General features: G+C 39.0%; 1 pseudogene; it reads left to right on the top strand.

The window, feature by feature from the left end:
* The window catches only part of LOC143388602 (phosphatidylinositol 3,4,5-trisphosphate-dependent Rac exchanger 2 protein-like), a 147,970-nt pseudogene that overhangs the window by 54,824 nt on the left and 68,877 nt on the right, over nt 1–24,269 (top strand).

The following is a 24,269-nucleotide window of genomic DNA, read 5'->3' as shown; positions in this document are numbered from 1 at the left end:
GGGCTGCTTTTTCCCTGGAATTTTGGTGTCACTATGTCCGTGCTCTGATCAGGCAGAAGAGGTGACAAGTGCTCAGTGTATCTATTTCAGGGTAGGCCTGCAGGTTTTTCAGGACAACAGAGCCATATGGACAGTCTTCTTTTAAATACAAACCCTTCCTTCTTGGAGAATACAGAAGTGGGAATAATGGGCATTGCTTTCTTCTCCACATTTAGTTTAGTAGAAACTTCTATGTGACTTAAAGGAAGAAGTTCTGTTTTAATTTTTCTTTATTTATGAGATGTTATACCTCCAGCTAAATTATTACTAGATATTATAACAATAGTAGCCTATTTGTATATAAGAAAATGTTCTGCTTCAATGTCATAATCAGTCTCTCTTCCCCTTGTATGAGACGATGAAGGATTTTTTTCAGGCATTGTCCACACTTTGCAAACATGTACATTTGTGCATTAATGGGCAATTGATTCTCATTAAATTGGTAAACTTTTGTGTTGTACACCAACACCAAATGAAAAATATGTCCCTGTGCTCACTTATTATTTACTCAATGTATTTGGATTCTTTTTTCTTTGTAGAGATAAAGATTACCATTTCAGGACCTACAAATCTGTTGTCATGACCAAGAAATTGATAGACTGGTTAATTGCACAGGTAAATACACAAGTTTCTGAGTTTCATTTACTACTGTTCTATACTTTGAGCATGTGAGTTAGGCACTTTTTAAAAAAATTAATGTATGCCTACAGATGAGGTACAGTGAAGTATCTTTTCCATGGTCATATCACTAATAGGAAGCAAAGTTAGAATTTCAACATAGATATTCTCAATTCAGAATCCTTAAACTTAACTTTTATGTTGTCTTGTCTTTTAAAAGTATCAGCTGAGATTGATCAAAAAACACTAGGCATAATTTGAGCATCATCAAATACTTGCTACAATTTTTTTCATGTTTTTTTTTTTACTAGTTTGTTTTAAAGTATCTTTTTGTTAGTCCTTGCAAATGATTCTAGTTTCCCTATGCCTTTTTCTCTATTAGATAACAATTGTGCTTTGGTAATGTGAGTTTTCATATGTCTGTGTATATTTTAAGTAGCAAAGTACAGATTTTATTATTGTTATTGTTTCTTCACTTCTCAGGAATTGGATGCTGACAGCTTGTGTTAAGAAAATGATTTGCTTCTAAGTGTAGAACAAATTAAGACATCTAGTACATCATAAATATATTCAAATATAGTACTTATTTAGATATTTTCTCATACTAGGTCAGTTAATAAGTGAATGAAAATTCACTTATTAAATTAAAGAAAAAGCTAAAACAACTGATACCCTTTTAACTGAACTTATTATCTAGGAGAAAAGATAGTGCTTATCTGAAATGTTGTTATTACACTTGGATATTAGAGTCAATTTTATGAGCAGATAAACCATTGTTTTTAAAGAAAGTCTCTATCTTTGTTACAAGTAGATGATAACATTTGGTATTTCATCATAAAGTCTTTATTTTTGTTTCATTATTAATATTTAAACCTATTAGTTTCATCTCTGCACATGTAATTTGATATTTTTATTGTTTAATATTATTTTTGTTTTTATTATTATTTTTTTCTGTGCTGGGGATTGGACCCAGGGCTTTGTGCATGCAAAGCACAAAGCACTCTACCAGCTGAGCTATATCCCCAGTTGTTTAATATTATTTTTAGACTCTTTAAGATTACTTATTTTTTTAATGACACCCAGATTTTTACATTTAAATGTTAATATTTTAGATGAGACTGAACGATTACTTTCAGATAAAACCCTAATTTGTGTATCCAGCATGAGGTGAAACTTACCCTGGGTTCTTCATACCCAATGGGTAGAATTTAAATGAATGGAGGGCAAGGGAAAGGGCATTGCAAGCATGAACAATTACCTGAGTGAACACAAGGACGAAAATGACAGAGAATTCAGGCCACACAGGGAGGCTGAGCTGACTAGTATGAGAGCTCTAGGTATTAAGCTTTGTAATGTGAATCTGGAGAGGGACAGTAAAACTAGGGACATGGAAGGTCTTGAAAACATAATAAAATTTTTGATATAAATGTAAAATTTTGGAACATGAAATTCCTGTGTAGAAAAGTTGAATTCTATAATAGCATATGTTAATTCCCAGAAGAAAAGTTGATACTTTGTACAAGGAAAATTCAAATATCAGACTAGGGTGTTGACAATAGAAATTAAGTAGAATTGATAAGGAAGAGAAAATAGATTTGGTTGAGGATCTAAGCTCTAAAGAATATGCTAGGGAAAAAATGAGACAATATGTGAGAAAAAGTTGCTTAAACTATAAAACATATAAATATGAGATTATATAGCTACAAAGATATGTGTTCATAGAGGTAGATGGATCTTTATCAGTAGAATTGTGTTTTCCAAATCAAAACCATATTAAAACGTTGCTTGGGCTGTTTTGTTGGGTTCTGTTGCTTGATATGATTATTTCTTTTGGCTATAGAGTGAAAGAAAAGCTTGCATTTGCTGGCTTGACCAAACACTTTCAGGTCTTACAAGTCACCAGAGATTAATAGACTGTGTTAAGAGTGCCTCAAAAGCAAGGGCATTTGGTGGAAGAGAAGAGTGATTGGCCAAGATCATGCAAACTGGTTTTTACCTACCTATATTTAGAGCATCATCATTTTATAGGCTATTTTCCTGTTCCTTAACCATGATACAGTATATAAGAAATAACAGGGATTATGTGTAGAGGCAACAAATATTATATACTTATATATTTCCATATTTAATAAAAATTTTACCCAGAGAATATTAAACATTTTTATTTATTGTCAAAAGAAAGCATTTTTGTATTAAATGAGTGTTGGATGCATTCTGTCTTATGAAATAATGGATGTATCTAATAACTGTTGGATGCATTCTGACTTAGGAAACAATGCATGCAGATATATGAATGACTTTATCGAATATAGTGCTAGGGGCATCAAGTGTGATAAGATACAGGACAGCCTGTGTTGATTCTGACTTACACAGTACTTTTTGGTTAACAGGAGGATTGCCATACCAGAGAAGAGGCAATGATATTTGGCATTGAACTCTGTGACAATGGATTTATGCACCATGGTAGGGATTTTTGTCTTGGAAGCTTACAGATGCATTTCATTATTTTGGTTCTTCTTAGGACATTGGGAGTATCTCAGTACTCTAATGATGTGCAGAGGAACCAACAAGTCTGACTGGGTGTTGCCCTGGGTCCATGCTGAGTCACCATATCGTCAATCCATTTCATTGCTGGTGCCATTCCTGTGTCAAATTGCTGTTTTCTACCAGTTGCCATGACTTCTTTTATTTTTCTAGGTGATGCTAATTGCAGAAGAGCAATGGCTTGAGTTAGAAGTTTTGGTTTGATCGTGTACCTCTTTGAATTGGTTTCAGATTAGACTCATATTTTTAAAAATTACACTAGAAAGTAGAATAATTAAATGAATTATGGCTGAATATTTATTGTTTTTGAGGGGATATTTTCAAAATCTCTTTAGGGAATTAAATTATAGATCTCTGGGGAAAATGTTTCTTTTTGGCCATTAGTGACTGATTTTTTCTAGTTTCATGACTTGATTTTGATGATTTGCTGAAAGTCATCAAACAAAAGTTTTAAATAAAGTTCATAGATTTATCAAAATAACAAGATTGGATTTTTCCTCTCTTCACACTAGGTTATAGAATCTGTGGACTCAAAACATTTTTCTTTCGAAAAAAATGTGCTTCTAACTATGTTCCATAGCACTTGTATTCATTTGCCAGTTATTTACAGAAGGTTGTTACACCTTTATGAAAGAAATATAGCCGAATCACATGGGTTACACATCCATGCTAATGTATGAAATATGATATGTCAAGAGCTTTGCAGGGTTTTGAACAACCAATAAAAAAATAAAAAAATAAAAAAGAAAGAAATATAGCCAAATTCCTAGCAGTTCTGAGAGCATTCTTGGTTATCACGTGTTAGTTGGGGATTTCTGTCCCTTCTCTGTGTAGACAGATCACTATGTGGTTGAACAAGAGAAACACTAGTCCCTGAAGAACCATTTAGTGGAAGAAATTATAATATTTTAGGGAATTAAAACTAGAATATCAAGCTGATAATTCTCAAAAGTTTTGATTCATTCTTCATTTTAACATAAAGCATCAGGAAGCAGCATATTTACCTAAACATTTATTGTAAAATATTGTATTACAACAGAGTAGTGATAACTGACAAGGGAAAAATAGTTTGCCTCATGCCTGGCTATATTGATGCCTTCCCCTGTTGCTTTTGATGTGTTATTTGGTGAATGAAAGCAGCTATAGCAGAGCTTTGTAACTCTGTTTATCTCATTTAGGCAAGATTTAATCTAAAATATGTTATCATTTCTATTTTTCACCATGACTTTGTGTTGCTTTTATGTCATGGTTGATACGTTGCCAGTGAGTCTTTCATTCAGAGATCAATACAGTCTTCCCATCCAGGCAACTCTGTAAAAATAATGAAATGAAATAGCGGTCTTTTTGGATTGCTTACCAAGTTTCCAAGTTATTTACGAAGATCACCTCTTTTTAGTTTAATGCAACATGGTGAAAATTTTATTACCCTCATTTTGCAGACTAAGAAAACTGAAGTATGGAGTGCTTAGGTAGTTTTCTCATTATCACATCCAGAATCAGTTCCAGACCTGGACTAATCCATCACAATTCTTTCTACTGTGCCCTGTGACCACTATCTTCCCTTTAGCTCTTAGTTCTATGAATCAACTTGTACCAAGAAGTATACTTCAAGGTACAAAGGACAGATGAATAAGAAATACAGAAGATTTCTCTTGTAAAGCATTTTGACAGATGTCAGGATCTCATTCTGTACAAATTCTTTAGTATTTAGACTTTGTTTAAACAAGGCTAACAAAACATAAACTTTATGTCATCAGTCCATGCCAAGGATCCTAAGGGTTTTGGTGAAAAATATTAATGGTCAGATAGAAGGAAGAAAACTGACCTTGACCGAAATGAGATTACTTGAGAACATTGCAATTTTGAGGTGGTACCGGGGATTAAACTCAGGGGACTCAATCACTGAGCCACATATGTAAGGTCCTTGAATAGCATCTGGATGGCCATCTTAAATGACAGCCAACATTTAAAGAAAAAATTCACTTTCTGGCCTAAGGGTCTTTCTGAGAAAGGCTCACCCTCCCTGATACCAACCTCTCCCTTAACAGCCACAGTGGAACCCACCCGGCTGTAATCCCTGAGCCTGCCCCATGAAAGTCCTGAACCCCAAACTTGTTTTGCCTCTCTCCATCTATGGAGAGATGTGCCTTTGTTTGTCAGCTCTGACAAATAAACAATCCTGTGTATCTCTGCCTACTCTCCGTGTTTTATTTCTCACTCACCTGTCTCCTAGTTCCTGGATTTCCTGTCACATCCCCAGCCTTATTTTGTATTTTATTTAGAGACAATGTCTCACTGAGTTGCTTAGAGCCTCAATTTTGCTGAGGATGGTGATCCTCCTGTCTCAGCCTCCTGAGCTGTGTACTCCATCACACCTGGCTGAATATTGCTTTTAAACAGAAAAGAACTATGTGGAAAAAAAAGATCACATTTCACACAGAAAGCATGTTTATGTGAAAGTCTTAGAAGAAAAGTGACACATGGGACTTGCTCAGACATGAAAGGCAACCCTTCACCTATTTAAATTTTCCATAATTGTGCAAGATATTAAAAACATGCATAAAATGATTACTATGAGTTGAGAACACCATAGGTTTCTAAGTTTGCTTTGCAGTGCATGTTAGGATTTATTAAAACCTTTTAGTTAAGTTTGGATTTTAATCTGATCAATGACAGACTTGGTTAAATAGAAAAGAAGTTAACATTGGAAAAATAATTACTTTAAAAATCCAAAATCCTTTCAGTAACAGCAATTTAAAGGAAACATTGATTTGAAATTATAGAAAGAAATAGAAAAAAACAATCTGAGGGATATTTGTGTCACTTGTCCTAGAAATATAAAGTTGAGATTGTGGGTAGATATTTTATTTAACTAATGTCTACAGATGTGGAAATTTTGATTTTTTAATTAATTGAAACCATTTAAATCTTTCTGTTTGTGTAGTCCTGGAAAAAAGTGAATTCAAAGATGAGCCCCTACTTTTCCATTTTTTTGTGGATGAGGAAATGGAAGGATCAAATATGAAACATCGACTTGTGAAACATGATTTAAAAGTTGTGGAAAATGTTATAGCCAAGTCACTTTTGGTAAGTTAGTTAATATGTTAAGCCTTTTCATTAGAGAGTGGCAGAAGCCTGAATAAACATATTTGGTGGTGATACATATGCCTTCATTCTGTTTTAATTTTAATTTTTCACCAACAATGCTATTATTTTGCATTTCAGATTAAATATAATGATGGTAGTTATGGCTTTGGGCTAGAAGACAGAAATAAAGTTCCAATAATAAAATTGGTAGAAAAGGGGTCTAATGCTGAGGTAATGTACATTAGCATTCTTATTTAAAATTGTTGTCATGATAGACAAACATAAATCTTCTAACAAATAGAAATCAACCTTATAAGTATCCTTAGCAAAGACAAATGTCTTTGCATGGTCTTATTTTCAGGTTCTACCAAATACCCTTGAGATTAGTGGATGCTGAACTCCTATCTATGCATTCAGAGATATTTGGGATGGGGAGGTGGTAGTAATTCCTGGGATCTACAACTCTGATCTTCTTGACCTCTTGGGAGGCCAAATACCTTGGCACCTCTTATGTCCCTGGGGCCTCTCTAATCAGAAATTCCAACTGGAAACTTATGGAGACATGTTTTTCCAGGCATTTTCAACAGATGCTTTGGACGCCCAGCTTCATCTGCTGTGACACAAATGAATGCCCTCTCCTAGTGATACTGCTGGTTATCTTCTCCCTCAAATGTACCTAACATTAGAGGAAGCACTCTGAGGCAAGCATATAAAGTAGGGTTTATTTAGAAAGGGGTAACATAGACTTCTCCCAGGAGGGAGAAGTGGGCCATAGCTTGTATCCTAGTATCCCAGGAAATGAGGGGTTTTGCCTTTTTTTATATGTCCTGGGCTTCCTTTGTTATTCTGCTCTCTTCCCCCTTATCTCTCTCCTCCCTGCTATGACTAGGCCAAGGAAATGCTGGGTGGAATTTCCAAAAAGTGGGAAACAGGTGGGCTAGAGTGGCCTGGGAAGAGTGATCTGGGCAGGAAGGGGGCCCAGGGTGAGTTAATTAGCAACTTTTACAACTCCCTGTAGGGAAGGACAATACCTGGGACTGGTTACCTTAGCAACAGGATTGGAGCTGGGGAAGGTTCTTGATAAGGGTAGAGGAAGGGCTCTGAAAGAATTAACATTTCAATCCCTTCATTCTCTGGATATGACCCTTGCCAATCTGCCTGTCTCATTCTGGCTTCAGCAAATAGGCAGCCAAAAGCAGCATGGAGTTTATGGGAAGTAGATTGGATAAGAAAAGCTTCTGGTTGGCTTGGTGGAGTGATGTCTTCCTTGTCCTCTCTCAGAATCTTGCACTCTTGACACCTCTGTGATTACTGGAGCTCTCTTGCCCACTCCTCTCCTCTGCTGGAGACTCTGATGCTAATGAAACTGGTCTTGAAAATCAGTATCTGGTCCTCTTCAGTTTTATTTAAAGGACAGAATGGAGAGAAAGACAGTTCAGAGTCCACAGAGGAGGGAGTCAAGAGCTGGTGCTGAGGGAATGAGGGTGTCTTAACCCTTTTATAGAATCTAGATTTCCTTTCTTCTCAAGTTTCCTACTCCTCCCATTTTTCCTATAGGACCAAAAACCCTGAGAGAAGCTGCCCTTGGGGTATATCTCCCTATTTTCCATAGCTGCCCTAAAAAGTAGGAAGGGAGGATGGTGTGGATACTCAGGTCCTTTTGCCAGGGTCTTAGAAATGTCAGGCTAGAGGTGCCCATTGAGTGTCATTGATATGTCGGTAGATATACACACACAGCAAGGATTGAAACTCTCTTAGTATAAAAAAATTTAGCTTGGGGTTTAAATATAGTTTTAAAGGGTGAAATTTTAAAAGGATCTCTTTATACAATAGAAAAAGGAGTAAGAGGAGTACAATGTCAATTCAAGGAGGAAAGGATGAGAAATTCACTGAAGCTTTGTAATCAAATTCAAAACTAGATCCTCAAAAAATGAAAACTTTGTCATTTTTATCCTTTCTGTAAATTTGCATAAAACATTACAGATGTGTTTAAAAGGCCAAAGTGTGTAAGCTCTGAATTGTTCAGATTCTAGTTCTGTGAAAACTTAGATTTCTTACTAAGTCACCATTTGAATTATATATATATATAATATATATATATATATGTGTGTGTGTGTGTGTGTGTGTGTGTGTGTGTGTGTGTGTGTGTGTGTGATTTCTCTTTTAGATGGCTGGCATGGAAGTTGGAAAAAAGATTTTTGCTATTAATGGTGACCTGGTTTTTATGAGACCTTTCAATGAAGTGGATTGCTTCTTGAAATCAAGCTTAAACAGCAGAAAGCATCTAAGAGTTCTTGTGAGCACAAAGCCAAGGGAGTAAGTTGTATGATTTTTGTGGGATTAAAAAAAAATTATACAAAAAATGAGTGAAATAAGAAGTTAACTAAGTAAATTTTAGAATTAAGCATCTCATATTTTAGAACATAACCATCATCCTAAATACTATTCTGTAGGACATGGACCCTACATTGCTTATAGTGGATGTGGCTCAATGATCAATTACCCCAGAGTTCAGGCCCCAGTATAAAAAGAGAGAGAGAGAGTGAGAAAATTATGAATGAGAATTCAGAATTGGGTGTGAAATTGTTGCTGAAAGCTGGAGTTGCAGGCCCTGTTTTGCTCAAATTCAGGACCCCCAAAGACCACCAGAGACCCAAGATCGATGTAAGCAGCAAAGAGGTGTTTATTGCGAGCTAGCTCGGTCCTCTGCATGCACACACAGCAACTGGTGATGCTGAGAGGCCCCGAACCCAGGGTTGGCAGCATTTTTATACATTCTTTGGAGAGGGCAGGGACTTTACATACATCATAGCCTCTTTTAGCAAATCATCACACACTGCGGGAAAATCAAATAACAACTCTAAAACATGATTAGCACATTCACTGGTGGGAACAACTTGTCTAGGGGTGATTGGTCAGTACAAAGGGAGTATTCATTTGAACTGATTGGTTTAAGCCAAGAGGGGTGTAAATGCTGAACTACATGGTTTCCCAACACCATAAACTACTGGTAGGGTCATCTGGCATCCCAGGTATTTCCCTGTCTCATGCTGATTGGTGGCTGCTAGGGGGCTGCTATGGGTCCCCATCTAGCCTGACTGAGTCAGAAACACCTGGCACAACAGATCTCTCCTGTAGATAAACAACTTAGCAGGGTGGGAATGTGCCTAGGAGTGCTCTGTGGGTTTTTCCAAGGACAAAGGTCATGTCTCTTCCTTGGACAGGCTTTGCTCTGAGATAGAGGCTGGTTTTTCACACCCATGAGGGGTCATGTTGTTTTCTGGGTCCTGGCCCACCTTAGAGGGAAAGGGCCAAAATGTTGGCTTCTTTTTACTTCCTTGACTTTTGTTTTCCAAGTTTTGGGTTTTAAACACTCAGCAAGCCAGTTTCACCAGTCTTAAAGAGGGAGTAATAGGTTATAATTTCAAGATTGATAATTTTAGAATTATCATTTTCTTTTAATTGGGGTCATTATTAGTACTGAAAGTCAGCATTATATACTATTTATCCTGTCAGTAATGACTTATTATCACAAATTAACCCAGGTTTTTTTTTTTTTTAGAAGTAGTACCTCTGTGAAACAGTAATAGGCAACAGTTACAAAGTTTACAAGGAAAATACAAAATGAAATTAATAGAGCAAAAACATATTCAGTTTGTGTAATAGCTATGAACCAAGAAAAATGACTTTCATAATCTTGAATCTTTACTTATATATTATATGCCCTGTTTGAGATCACAGTCATCTTTACAACAAAAATAAATCTTTTGAAAACAATTTTAAATGAGCTGAAGTCTTGTTAAGCTCGAATTTGGGACCCCCAAAAGACCACCAGAGACCCAAGATCGATGTAAGCAGCAAAGAGGTGTTTATTGCGAGCTAGCTCGGTCCTCCGCACGCACACACAGCAACTGGTGATGCTGAGAGGCCTCGAACCCAGGGTTTGCAGCAGTTTTATACATTTTTTGGAGTGCAGGGACTTCACATACATCATAGCCTCTTTTAGCAAATCATCACACACCTCGGGAAAATCAAATAACAACTCTAAGACATGATTAGCACATTCACTGGCGGGAACATCTTGTCTAGGGGTGATTGGTCAAGACAAAGGGGATATTTGTTTGAACTGATTGGTTTAAGCCAAGAGGGGTGTACATGCTGAACTACATGGTTTCCCAACATCATAAACTACTGGGAGGGTCATCTGGCATTTCCCTGTCTCATGTTGATTGGTGGCTGCTAGGGGGCTGCTATGGGTCCCCACCTAGCCTGACTGAGTCAGGGACACCTGGCGCAGCAGATCTCTCCTGTAGATAAACAACTTAGCAGGGTGGGAATGTGCCTAGGAGTGCTCTGTGGGTTTTTCCAAGGACAAAGATCATGTCCCTTCCTTGGACAGGCTTTGCTCTGAGATAGAGGCTGGTTTTTCAGTCTAGCTTACTTTGGAGCTATCCTAACATTGAGTAAGGTGGGAAGCAGAGCTTTATCTCAGGTAAGGTGGGGCTCTTTATAAATAGCACAATACAACATTACATCTGAAACATGAATTAAAGAAAGGCTAAGAGAGCTTTTAGCTTCTTTTTGTGGAAAAAAAGTGGCAGAATACTTCCGTGTTTTACAATGTCACCGTTAAACAGATCAGGCTGTCCTTGTTATTTTCCAAAAATGCATTTAAATTTCAATTTTATTGTGAAGAGTAAGACAAAATTGTATAAGTAACTTATTAATAACAGGTTAATTTATCCAGCTATAAAATTTCTAATAACATGAATAAATACCAACCAAGTTTTTTTTTAATACAAATTTGAGAGTTTTGCTACACATACTTTTAGTTCAGAGAATACCAACTTGGCAAATTGCTTTCCTAAGCTTCACATTTACTAACTTTAACTTTCACATTTAACTGACTTTAACTTTTAAGGTACAATTTAGAATCCAGAGTGCATTTTCTAAATATAGAATCATGTAGTTGGCAAATAGTGAGTTTGAGTTCTTCTATTTGTATCGCTTTAGCTTCTTTCATCTGTCTGATTGCTCTGGCAATCTGTTTTGAATAGAAGTGGTAAAAGGGGGCATCCCTGTCTTGTCCCAGTTTTTATGGGAAATGCTTTCAATTTTTCTCCATTTAGAATAATGTTGCGTGCAACTGATGTGATTCTGCAATCTGTATACGGGGTAAAAATGGGAGTTCATAACCCACTTGAATCAAAGTGTGAAATATGATATATCAAGAACTATGTAATGTTTTGAACAACCAACAATAAAAATTAATTTAAAAAAATAGAATAATGTTGCCATTGGGCTTAGTATAGACAGATTTTACAATATTGAGGTGTATTCCTGTTATCCCTAGTTTTTCTAGTGTTTTGAACATGAAGAGGTGCTGTATTTTGTCAAATGCTTTTTCTGCATCTTTTGAGATGATCCTATGATTCTTGTATTTAAGACTATTGATGTGATGAATAATATTTATTGATTTCCATATGTTGAACCAACCTTGCATCCCCAGGATATAAGCCAGTTGATCGTGGTGTACTATCTTTTTTATATGTTTTTGTGTGAAATTTGCCAGAATTATATTGAGAGTTTTTTTGTGTCTTTGTTTATCAGGGATATTGGTCTGAAGTTTTCTTTCCTACATGTATCTTTATCTGGTTTTGGTATCAGGTTGATATTAGCCTCAGAGAATGAGTTTGGAAGGGTTCCCTCCTTTTCTATTTTATGGAATAATTTTGAAGCCAGATTTAAAGTTATGTAGTCAGTGTAGTTAGGTAAATCGGGTCTAATGTCGAGTGAGATCTAAAATGGAGGCCATGTTAAGAACGAATTCTGGGAAAAGTTGAGCAACTCTTGGATAGTTAATGAAGTGCAGGAAAAAGCCCAAGGCCAGAGTCCATCCCAAAGAAGTGTTAATAAACAGCCCCCAGCAAACATAAAGATAGCCCATCCCAAAGGAGTGTTAATGAGCAGTCCCCAGCAAACTTGAAGATAGCCCATCCCAAAAAAGTGTTAATGATCAGCCCCCAGCAAACTTGAAGATAGCCCATTCCAAAGAAGTGTTAATGAACAGCAAACTTGAAGATGCTGACTCAGAAGTGCCCAGATTACTTCTTTGGCCCACCTGTGTCCCAACCCTTTGGGCCTTCCCAACTACATTCCATCACTGAAAACTATAAAAAGTGGAACACATTCGCCCTTCAATGGATTCCATCTCTTGGATCCCCTTCTTCCTCCTGGAGGGAGAAATCTTTTCTGCTGTCCTTTAAATAACTTTTAATTTTCCACTCTGTCCTTGCCTGGGCGTGCTTCTCTGGTGTTATTCTTCAACATTGGGGAAGCAAGGACTCGTCACCAGTGAACAGCAGTAATATATTGGAGGTTGCACTGAGATGCTACACTGAGGTAAGCGCCTCTCCACGCACCCCATGTTTGTCTAAGGTGCATCTTTTTCTCTCTTTCTCTTTGGAGGGTAAGATGGGCACCCGATGGCTACTTATGCAATTAGTGCAGCCGCCACTCTTCGAGACTTGGGTTAGAGGCTTCCCGGCCTAGGAAGCTCTCAAATCACCTGTTCAATACAAAGCAGACATGTTGGGTTCTTCCAAAGCCACTTCCAACTTTTCTGTCTGGGCCCAGAGAGCAATTGGTGTGAGTACACAGTGTCCCTAAATCCTGATCTGTCTCGGATGTGTGGAGGTGGAGGAAGGAGTTTGGAACAACTGCAGTCTGGGCTACACTCAGTCATATTCCTAAGCTCCCTTTCTCTTGAGCCCCCTCCCAACATCTCTAAGGGGTATCTAGGGTGATTGCTAGATGAATGGCACTGAGGGAAAGCCCCAATTACATTTGCCTCTGTATGGGCTATGCAACACTCCTAAGCCTTCTTCCATTCCCTCCAGGATGCTCCCCTTTTTTCGCAGGTCAGAAATGTTAGCAATTCAGGTTGTAGGACTGAGAGAAATGCATGGGATAATTAGTAAAATCTGCCCAGGTTCCCTAAGATGCATAGGTAACTTTCACTAGTCTGTTTTACTGCTCTGATATTTAAAATATGCTGTGTTCTCTTTAAGCTGCTAGAGAGGCATTTTTAGAACCAACTCCTCCAGTAATCGCTCTGATAGAAAGCACTATGTTACAATCAGTAGATATCCCTCACCCTTATGCGGTTCCTCTAGTCTACAGAACAAAGGGGACAAAAGAGCACACAATTTTCTTTTGCTGTGGGTTTTTAGTGGCAGGGAGGAAATCAGTTAAGCCCTTAAGTCTGAATCCTCCCAGGGTCTTTGGCATGGGGCAAACTGAGAACCTATCACTTTGACAAAGGGGACCAGAAACCCCTTGGCAAAGCAAGGTGAGAGATGGGTTTTCTGGACCATTTAGGAAGCTCAAGCTTAGGGAGATGAACAGTTTTCTCTGGTGTGGGCTCCTGAGTCCTGTTTTCTTTTCTTCTCACTCAGATGGGAGCTTCACTTTCCAATATGCCAGGTACACCACTTACCTGCATATTGAAAAACTGGGATAGATTTGACCCTTAGATGCTCAAGAAAAAGCACCTCATTTTCTTCTGCCACCAGGCTTGGCCTCAATACAAACTCCCTAATGGAGAAACCTGGCCACCAGAGGGAAGTATCAATTTTAATACAATTTTACAGCTTGATAAATTTTGCAAAAAAGGAAGGAAAATGGTGTGAGGTGCCATATGTTCAGGTTTTCTTTCCTGTCTAAATTATGCCAACAATGTAAAGTAGACTTAGCCATGATATCTGCCATGAAGAGAGAAAAACTTGGGGACTCACCTACTGAGGACAAGGAATCAGGATAACCCATAAAATCTCTATTTGCTGTTGGTGTGCAACAACAGCCTTCCTGTCCCCCATATCCTGGCCTCCCTGCATCTGTTCCAAAAGATAAACCAAATATATTACCTCTCCAGGAGATTCCAGGAGGAGAATTTGGGCCAATCAAAGTACATACCTCCTTCTCCCTTCAAGACCTAAGCCAGATAAAAACTGACTTTTGGAGGACCAGATAAATATATTGAGGTATTTCAAAACTTATGCCAGATATTTGACCTCATTTGGAAAGATATTATGCTGTTATTCAACCAGACCTTGACTTTAAATGAGAAGGAGGCTACTCGGAGGGCAGCTGAGGAATTTGGGGATGAACTACACCTTGCTCCTTCCCCAGCAGAACAGACTAGGAGCAAACCTAATTACCCATCTGGAGCACAGGCAGTTTCCAGAAATGATCCTGAGTGGGACCCAAATGATGAGCAAGATGCTTGGAAAATTAGCCATTTTCAAGTGTCGGTCTTTGAGGCCCTTAGGAGAATCAAGCAAAAGCCCAAAAAACTATTTTAAGATTTTATAAATTATTCAGGGCCTCCAGGAAAGCCCTGCTGTTTCATGCAGAAACTCAGAGAGGCAATGAGAAAACACACCACCATGGATTCTGAATCCACAGAGGGCCAATTACTTTTAAAGGACAAATTTATCACTCAGTCGGACCCAGACACCGGAGGAAGTTACAAAAATTGGCATATGGCCCTGATAAAGATAATATCCTCCGACTTGCTACTTCCGTTTTCTATAATAGAGATATAGAGGGAACAAAAGGAGAAAGAGCTCAGAGACAGAAAAAGAACTGAAGCATTGGTATTTGCCTTTAGAGGAGTAAGCTCCCAGGGTGTAGGAGGAAAATGAAATGCTCCTCAATCCACAAAAGGGACGTGTTTCCATTGTGGAGAGGTAGGACATTTCAAACGGGATTGCCTGAAAGCCAAGCGTCCACCTCAAAGGCCCTGCCCTAAATGTCAAGGCAATCACTGGAAGAGTGACTGTCCTCAGGGGTGTAGGTTCTTGAAGCCATACTCCTCCACACAGGCCTGATGTGGCCTGGGCTGGATTCTGGCTCCCGTGACTCCTATCACTGCATGTGAGCCCCAGGTATGCTTCCCTGTAGGGAACCGAAAGGTCAACGTCCTTTTAGATACTGGCGCCAGTTATTCTGTGCTCATCTCTTATCCTGGATCCCTTTCCTCTAATACTGTAACCATACCAGGGGTGTCTGGATGGCTTATTACCAGAAGGCTTACTCCCCCACTGAGTTGTGAGTGGGACAGGGTGATGTTTTCTCATGCATTTCTGATAGTCCCTGCCCCTTTATTGGGAAGGGACTTACTTTCAAAACTTCAGACGTCCATTACAATGAATTTAGGACCGAGAGGACCATTATATTTGCCTTTATTAGAATGTGATATAAACCCTGAAGTGTGGGCTACTGAAGGCAAAATTGGAAGGGCAAAAAGTGCAGTTCCAATTAAAATAATGTTAAAGGACCCTTATGTCTTTCCACATCAGAGACAATATCCCCTATGTCCAGAGGCAAAAAAGGGCTTATTAAAGATCATTCAGAACCTCAAGAGACAGAAACTTTTAGTGCCCTGCAATAGCCCATGTAACACACTCATTTTAGGAATTCAGAAACCCAAGGGGAATGGCCACTAGTTCAGGACCTGAGAATAACTAATGAAGCAGTTGTTCCTCTCTACCCTATGGTTCCTAATCCATACACCCTGTTATCTGAGATTCCAGCAGTCGCTGCTTGGTTTACTGTGTTAGATTTAAAAGATGCCTTTTTTTGGTATACCCTTAGAATCCCAATCACAATGTCTGTTTGCCTTTGAAGAGCCAGATAGTGGATCTCAACTAACTTGGACTGTATTACCCCAAGGTTTTAGAGACAGCCCTCATTTTTTAGGCCAAACCCTAGCTAAGGGTTTAACAGAGTTCAGAGATAAGACATCTCTGACTGTCCTACAATATGTAGACAATATACTTTTGTGTGCCTCTACTGAAAAGGAATGTCAAAAGGCTACTAAAGAGCTTTAAAACTTCTTAGCTAGTACAGGTTATAATGTCTCAAAGAAAAAATTTCAGTTATTCCAAGAACAAGTTCAATATTTAGGATTATATCTGTCTCAAGGAACTTGCAACCTAGGACCAGAAAGAATAACCCCCCTAGGACAATATCCTCTACCTCAAACCATAAGACAACTTAGAGGCTTCCTAAGGATAACTGGATACTGTAGGCTTTGGATCCCTGGATATGGGGAAATAGCTAAACCTCTCTATAGCCTCCTCAAAGAGACACTATGCCAAGGAATGATTTCTCTCATATGGGAACCAGAATAGATTAAAGCCTTTAAGGCATTGAAAGGGCCCTTACTCCAAGCCCCTGCCCTCAGCTTACCCACTGAACAAAAATTCAACCTATTTGTTACTGAAGGAGGAGGAATAGCCCTAGGAGTGGTCACACAAAAGAAAGGACCAGCTCAACAGCCAGTAGCTTATCTCAGTAAGGAGCTTGATCTAGTGTCTTGAGGATGGCCTCATTGTTTGAGGATAGTAGCAGCTGTGGCCTTGCTAGTCCCTGAGGCAATTAAAATCACCCTGGGAAGAGACCTTATATTCTACACCTCCCATGATCTCTCAGGAATTTCAAATACAAAAGGTGAACTATGGCTCTCAGACAATCGCCTTCTAAAACATCAAACCCTATTTTTAGAAGGGCCTGCAACTCAAATAAGGACTTGTTCTAATTTAAACCCAGCTACCTTCCTCCCAGAGAAATTAGATGGAAATTCTGAACATGACTGCCAACAAGTAATAGCTATAAATTACTCAGCTCAAAAGGACCTTCAAAACCTTCCCCTATCCAATCCAGACCTCACCATGTTCACAGATAGGAGTTTTTTTATGGAACAAGGAGAATGCAAAGCTGGATATGCTGAGGTGACCATACATGACACCATAGAGGCAAAATCTTTGCCCCCAGGCACAAGCTCACAAGTAGCTGAATTGATAGCCCTAACAAGAGCATTGGAAATAGGGAAACAACAGAGAATTAATATTTATACTGACTCTAAATACGGCTACCTAATCCTGCATGCACATGCAGCAATTTGGAAGGAAAGAGGATTTCAAACAACTGGGGAACGTCTATAAAGAACTATGAGCAAATCTTAAGACTGCTAGAGGCTGTCCATTTACCCAAAGATGTAGCAGTAATTCATTGCCATGGACATCAGAAAGGGATAGATGAAATAGCAGAAGGAAACAGACCAACAAACCAAGGAGGCTGCTAAGGGAAATTCACAGATAACTACCTTAGCCCCTTTGATATGGACAGGCCCTCCCCCAGAGATAAGACTTCAATACACCCAGGAGGAAACTAAAAAGGCACTATCTAAAGGAGGTATTCTTTTACCCTCTGGGTGGATTCAAATGGAAGATGAAAAACTTTATTTACCTGCTAATTCCCAGTGGAAGATTTTACATACCTTTCATCAATCTTTCCACCTAGGAGAAGAAAATACTCTCAAATTAACCCGAGAGATATTTGAAGAAAAAGATCTTTCAAAGACCATCCTCCAAATAGTCAAAGCCTGTGACACATGCCAAAGAAATAATCCACTTAATTCTGCCAAAAAGCCCCCAGGATTACAAAGAACGGTACAGTTCCCTGGGGAAGACTGGCAACTTGATTTTACCCATATGCCTAAGAGTAATGGATTTCAATATTTATTAGTTATGATAGATACTTTTACTTGATGGACTGAATCCTACCACTCCTGAACTGAACCAGCAGGAGAGGTAGTCAAGGCATTATTACAGGAAATAATCCCACAGGTCTGCAGAGTGACAATGGAGCAGCCTTTAAGGCAGCTGTCATTCAGGGGATATCCAAAGCCTTAGGCATCAAATATCATCTCCATTGTGCTTGGAGACCTCAATCTTCAGGAAAGGTAGAAAAAACTAATGATATATTAAAAAGATATCTAAGGAAACTCACTCAAGAAACCCACTACCCATGGCCTAAGGTGCTTCCTTTAGCACTGCTCAGAACCAGGAACACCCTCAAAACATTAGGGCTCAGCCCATTTGAGCTCTTGTACGGTAGACCATTCCTAAGAAATGATATCCTTAAAGACCAAGAAACTGCAGATCACAAACTTGGCCAAATTGAAAACTGAAATTTGCAAATATCCTATATCAGAGCCAGTTACTTCTCCACCTCTATATGAGTCTGGAGATCTAGTTATGATTAAGACCATACCTTCAAACTCTCCAAACCTAGACCCTCTTTGGAAAGGACGTTTTTCTGTAATCTTATCCACCCCTTCTGCAGTAAAGGTGCTGGGACAGGAGAATTGGATCCACTACTCTTGGATTAAGGCCTGCCATCCTGAGTCGATACCCAAAGAGACTTCTTCTGCCCAAAAAATTGAGGAGCGATACTCCTGCACTCCAGTAGAGGACCTAAGATGTCTCTTCAACAGAGAAGATGGTGATATGTAAACTTTTTCTTCTCTCTTTGTTTGCTACCATAAACAGATCAACAGACACTAACTCTTTTATAATGTGGGTTCAACAATATGCCACTAGGTTACAGAAAGATATATGGATATGTGGACTATAACCCCTTTCCAGCACTTCTGGACTACCTTGGTGGGTATCCCCCTTACAAGGAATTGACTGTTTAAATTTACAATCCTTAATGTTACAACAAAATAAAGAAACACCCTTTTTACAAAATGCCTCTCGTGAAGATGTTAATATATGGCCTATAAATGAAACTTTATCACAACCTGGTCATGGAAAGATTTTCATTTTAAACCAGACCAACCTTCAGACTTCCACTACTGTTAAATCCATATAGGCCCATCTAATTCTCTCCTTCCACCACCCGCACCATCAATATGTCACAGATACAAAGATGGTTACTATCAGATTTTGGACAAAGATTTATGGCTCACTCCCACTATTGGGTATTTAAACCAAAAAGCCTCAATCTGTTGTGAACAACGAAACCATACACATGACACGTGACCTAATGCCACTTGAGAATTAGGATGAACCCCAGAGTCACAATGTCAACAAATTATAGTTTTACAAGCCAATGATTGGTTTGGAACAAATTGGCTTTCTAGACCGAAAACTATTTGGCCAGCACCCAATGGGACTCAATGGATATATGGAACTAACCTATGGCCCTGGCTTCCCCCAGGCTGGATGGGAAGATGTACTCTTGGGTACCCCTGGATGCAGGGGAGATGGACCCAAAATATAACGCAGCCAGAAAATCTCCCCAGTTTCAAACACAGATGGGGACAATCTGTGTTTCATTGGTATGATCATCTAGCTTCTCTGTTTATCCCACAAATTGGTTTAGAAGATGTAATGTGGCATGTAGAGACTTTAAACCATTTAACTCAAACTGCCCTCCATGATGTTGAAGAGAGTATCTCTCTCCTTAATACTAAAATAACACTTAATAGGAAGGCCATCTTACAAAATCAGATGGCTTTAGATGTCCTCACTGCAGCCCAAGGTGGTACTTGTGCCATTATTAAAACTGAATTTTGTGTTTACGTCCCTGACAATTCTGGCAATGTGACAAATATCCTTAAAGATTTACATGTTCAGATAAAAGCCATGTAATCATCAACTTTGTCATGGAAACAAATCCTTAGCTCCTGGTTCTCTGGTACTTCCTGGTGGAAAACATTGTTATTCTCTGTCTTTGGCATCATACTCATTGGCATATTCTTGTGCTGTGGCATTTATTGCTGCATCAGTATGGTTCCATTACTAATGAATATTTGTTTCTCTTATAGACCACCCATCACTCAAATGGCCTTCCAGCCTATTACTTCTCAATCGGATTTCTATCATGGACCACTAAATAGACCTGATTTTTAATGGGGGACTCCATTTTCTCTCCCTTTCCTTAATGTTAATCTTTTCTTCCTGCTCTTCCTCCCTGCTCTGTTCTTAGTTGCTCTCATTATATCAAAGAAGACATTTATTTGTTTTTAGGGATTGGCTAGCTTCACTGAACATAATCTGCTCTAGTGCCATCCATTTCCCTGCAAATTTCATGATTTTGTCATTTTTTAGTGTTGCATAATACTCCATGGTGTATAAATGCCACATTTTTTTTTTAATCCATTCACCTATTGAAGGGAATCTGGGTTGGTTCCACAGTCTAGCTATTGTGAATTGTGCTGCTATGAACATCAATGTGGCAGTATCCCTGTAGTATGCTGTTTTAAGGTCTTCAGGGAATAGTCAGAGAAGGGCAATAGCTGGGTCAAATGGTAGTTCCATTCCCAGCTTTTCCAGGAATCTCCATACTGCTTTCCAAATTGGCCTCACCAATTTGCAGCCCCACCAGCAATGTACAAGAGTACCCATTTCCCCACATCCTTGCCAGCACTTGTTGTTGTTTGATTTCATAATGGCTGCCAATCTTACAGGAGTGAGATGGTATCTTAGGGTGGTTTTGATTTCCATTTCTCTGACTGCAAGAGATGGTGAGCATTTTTTCATGTACTTGTTGATTGATTGTATGTCCTCCTCTGAGAAGTGTCTGTTCAGGTCTTTGGCCCATATGTTGATTGGGTTATTTGTTATATTATTGTCTAATTTTTTTGAGTTCTTTGTATACTCTGGATATTAGGGCTCTATCTGAAGTGTGAGGAGTAAAAATTTGTTCCCATGATGTAGGCTCCCTATTTACCTCTCTTATTGTTTCTCTTGCTGAGAAAAAACTTTTTAGCTTAAGTAAGTCCCATTTGTTGATTCTTGTTATTAACTCTTGTGCTATGGGTGTCCTATTAAGGAATTTGGAGCCCAACCCCACAATATGTAGATCGGAGCCAACTTTTTCTTCTATCAGATGCAGAGTCTCTGATTTGATATCAACCTCCTTGATCCATTTTGAGGTAAGTTTTGTGCATGGGAGAGGAGGGGATTCAAGAGAAAAGGGAAATTGCATGGAAATGGAGGGAGACCCTCATTGCTATACAAAATTACATATAAGAGGTTGTGAGGGAAATGGGAAAATAAACAAGGAGAGAAATGAATTATAGTAGATGGGGTAGAGAGAGAAGATGGGAGGGTAGGGGAGGGGGAATAGTAGAGGATAGGAAAGGTAGCAGAATACAACAGTTACTAATAGGACTTTATGTAAAATTGTGGATGTGTAACCGATGTGATTCTGCAATCTGTATTTGGGGTAAAAATGGGAGTTCATAACCCACTTGAATCTAATGTATGATATATGATATGTCAAGAGCTTTGTAATGTTTTGAACAACCAATAAAAAAAATTAAAGGGGGACTCCAAACTGCTTGCCTAACATCGTCCCCTTTCAGCCTGAGGAAGCCAGAACGACTTCACCCCCTTTCCTTACAGCAGTAAAGAGTTCCCAAAATTAGAAGTGGGGAATGAAACCAGATTTAAAGCTAGGTAGTCAGTGTAGTTAGGTAAATCGGGTCTAATGTTGAGTGAGATCTAAAATGGAGGCCATGTTGAGAATGAATTCCAGGAAAAGTCGAGCAACTCTTGGAATGTTAATGAAGTCCAGGAAAAAGCCCAAGGCCAGAACCCATCCCAAAGAAGTGATAATGAACAGCATCCCCCCCTGCAAACATGAAGATAGCCCATCTCAAAGAAGTGTTAATGAACAGCAAACTTGAAGATGCTGTCTCAGAAGTACCCAGATTACTTCTTTGGCCCACCTGTGTCCCAACCCTTTGGGCCTTCCCACCTACATTCCATCACTGAAAACTATAAAAAGTGGAACACATTCGCCATTCAATAGATTCCATCTCTTGGGTCCCCTTCTTCCTCCGGGAGAAGTCTTTTCTGCTGTCCTTTAATAAACTTTTAATTTTTCACTCTGACCTTGCCTGGGCATGCTTCTCCAGTGTTATTCTTTAACATTGGGGAAACAAGGACTCGTCACTGGTCAACAGCGGTAACAATTTGAAGACTGTTGTGTATAGTAACAATAATGACAGGTCTTCATGGATTAACAAAAAATCAAAGGAGAGGCTTAAATCTCTTCTTTGCATCCTTAGTTTTGCCCTCTTTTGTCTTTGACTTTAGCCCAAGAATATTACTTTACCAAAAAAAAAATATTTTATCATCCAGAAACATTTCTTTTACCTTCTAATTTTCTGTACTAAAATATATTTCCATACCTATAATTTCTATTTTTGGATCTTTCTCTTAAATTCATATTCTGAAATAGTCCTTGTGAATTTTATCTGTGCATTTACTTTACACAACAGATTTCATTTTAGGAGAGGGTTGGAAAATGTAGCATATACAAAACCTGTGCCTTAATCTTTTTTCTCTCAGGTTACATTCAAGGGGTTGGAGGACATGATATTTTTGAGGCTGTTCCAGTAATCAGTATCACAATGCCATCAACTTTAAGTGAGTTCCCCACTGAGAGTTGTGTTGGAAGGCATTTTGGGGGCCTTTTTCTTATACGGTATTGATAAGCAATGGGGGAGTCCCCTTTTCATTTTTTCTTTGGGCTTCCTTGAGGATCCCTTTGCAGAGGCTGCCTAAAACACAGGTTGGTCTTAATTTTTGTCTTTTTCTTTTCTGGGTGCAGTTATTTATTTTGCCAGCCTCCGAAGGCATTGAATCATTTTGTGCCAGTGATGGCTATCCCCTGGCCAAATGGGGCATCCTGTCAGATCCTAAAGGGGAGACTGTTCCTGTCTCCAGGTAATATACTAATAGTGCTGAAGCCACATCATTTGTGGCCATCAGCTTCCACCCAAAAGAGGCGGAAGGGGCTGGGAGGAAGGGCAGAGGACAGGTTCTCTTTGGCCATTTTTTTCTACAGCCCAGGCAGCTTTCTTCCCATTTTAGGGCTGGTGAGCTGCTTGCTATCCTTGTGATCCAGAGGCAATGCATTTTGGCACCTTGAATTAGTTCCTGACTGTTCAGATGCCTTATCATGGAACTGCATAAATGCCTGTGGGTACAGAATTTCTTTCATAGGCTTCACCCCTGATAGACTAACTTTAACTTCAGAATTGTATAATAATCCAGAAAAACCATATAAAGGTCAGATTGTGTTACAGTAAACCCTCTTTATCATAGTCAGGCTTATCCTTATAGGTGGCCTATGCATCCATGATCTCTGTGCTCTAGAGACTCCACTAAGATCAATGTAGTGTGCCTCAGGACTTAAAGGACCAGTAACAGACAAAACAAACAAACAAACAAACAAAACCCCAAAAACAGATAACAGAGGATCCTAAAACCAGGGCTGACAGACGGGAGCCTTTAAAACACAGACTTGCATGCACAAATTTCTTTCACTTTACTTTACCTTTGACAGACCAACTCCAATTGCAAGATTGTACAGTAATCCAGAAAGCTATTCAAAAGCCAGATTGTTACAATAAAACATTATCTTGGACAAAGCTTTAACTTACTTTATCTTTGACAGACTAGCTCCAATTGCAAAATCGTACCAAAAAAAAAAAAAAAAAAAAGAACAGAGAGAGACAACAGAGAGGAGCCCGCAAAGCAAGTCTGACAAACAGGGACCTTTACATTGACCATCCAAGATCTTTTGCAAGACACTACCTGTAAGATCAATGCAGTATTGGCCATGTCTTAAAAGGGACAGTAACTAATAGAAACAAAACAGAAACACAGACAGATTTTCAGAGGGCTTTCCCGAACCATGGCTGATTAGACGGGATCCTTTAAAACAGACCAGAAAGGAAAATCCTTCAAGTTCCCAACTCCCGCTCTGACTTTTATACCAGTGGTACCACAGATGTTCCCATGAAGAGGGACAAGATGGTATCACAAAGGGAAACCAACTATGTAGAACCAAGGGTCTTGGTTCGGGTAAGGGGAGTGGAACTTACCGAACAGCCAAGGTATGGCACCTTTACTGCATCCCTTTTTTTCTCAAATAGACCAGGATGGAGCAATCCATATAGTTTAGGGAAGGAAGGCAGGGGTTCTGTGAAGCAAAAGCTGCTTCGGCAGCTGCTGGGGATGGTCCCTCAGTCCCTTTCTTTACTCACATTTAATACCTCCTCTGGTTTGACCGGAGGTACACCCAGTCACCTGTCTCCTAACTTTACAGCA

The sequence above is a fragment of the Callospermophilus lateralis genome, unplaced genomic scaffold (assembly GCF_048772815.1).
Source record: "Callospermophilus lateralis isolate mCalLat2 unplaced genomic scaffold, mCalLat2.hap1 Scaffold_300, whole genome shotgun sequence".
NCBI classification, from domain to species: domain Eukaryota; kingdom Metazoa; phylum Chordata; class Mammalia; order Rodentia; family Sciuridae; genus Callospermophilus; species Callospermophilus lateralis.
The sequence above is the reverse complement of the archived record's forward strand: the minus strand, read 5'-3'. Positions and strand labels throughout refer to the sequence as shown.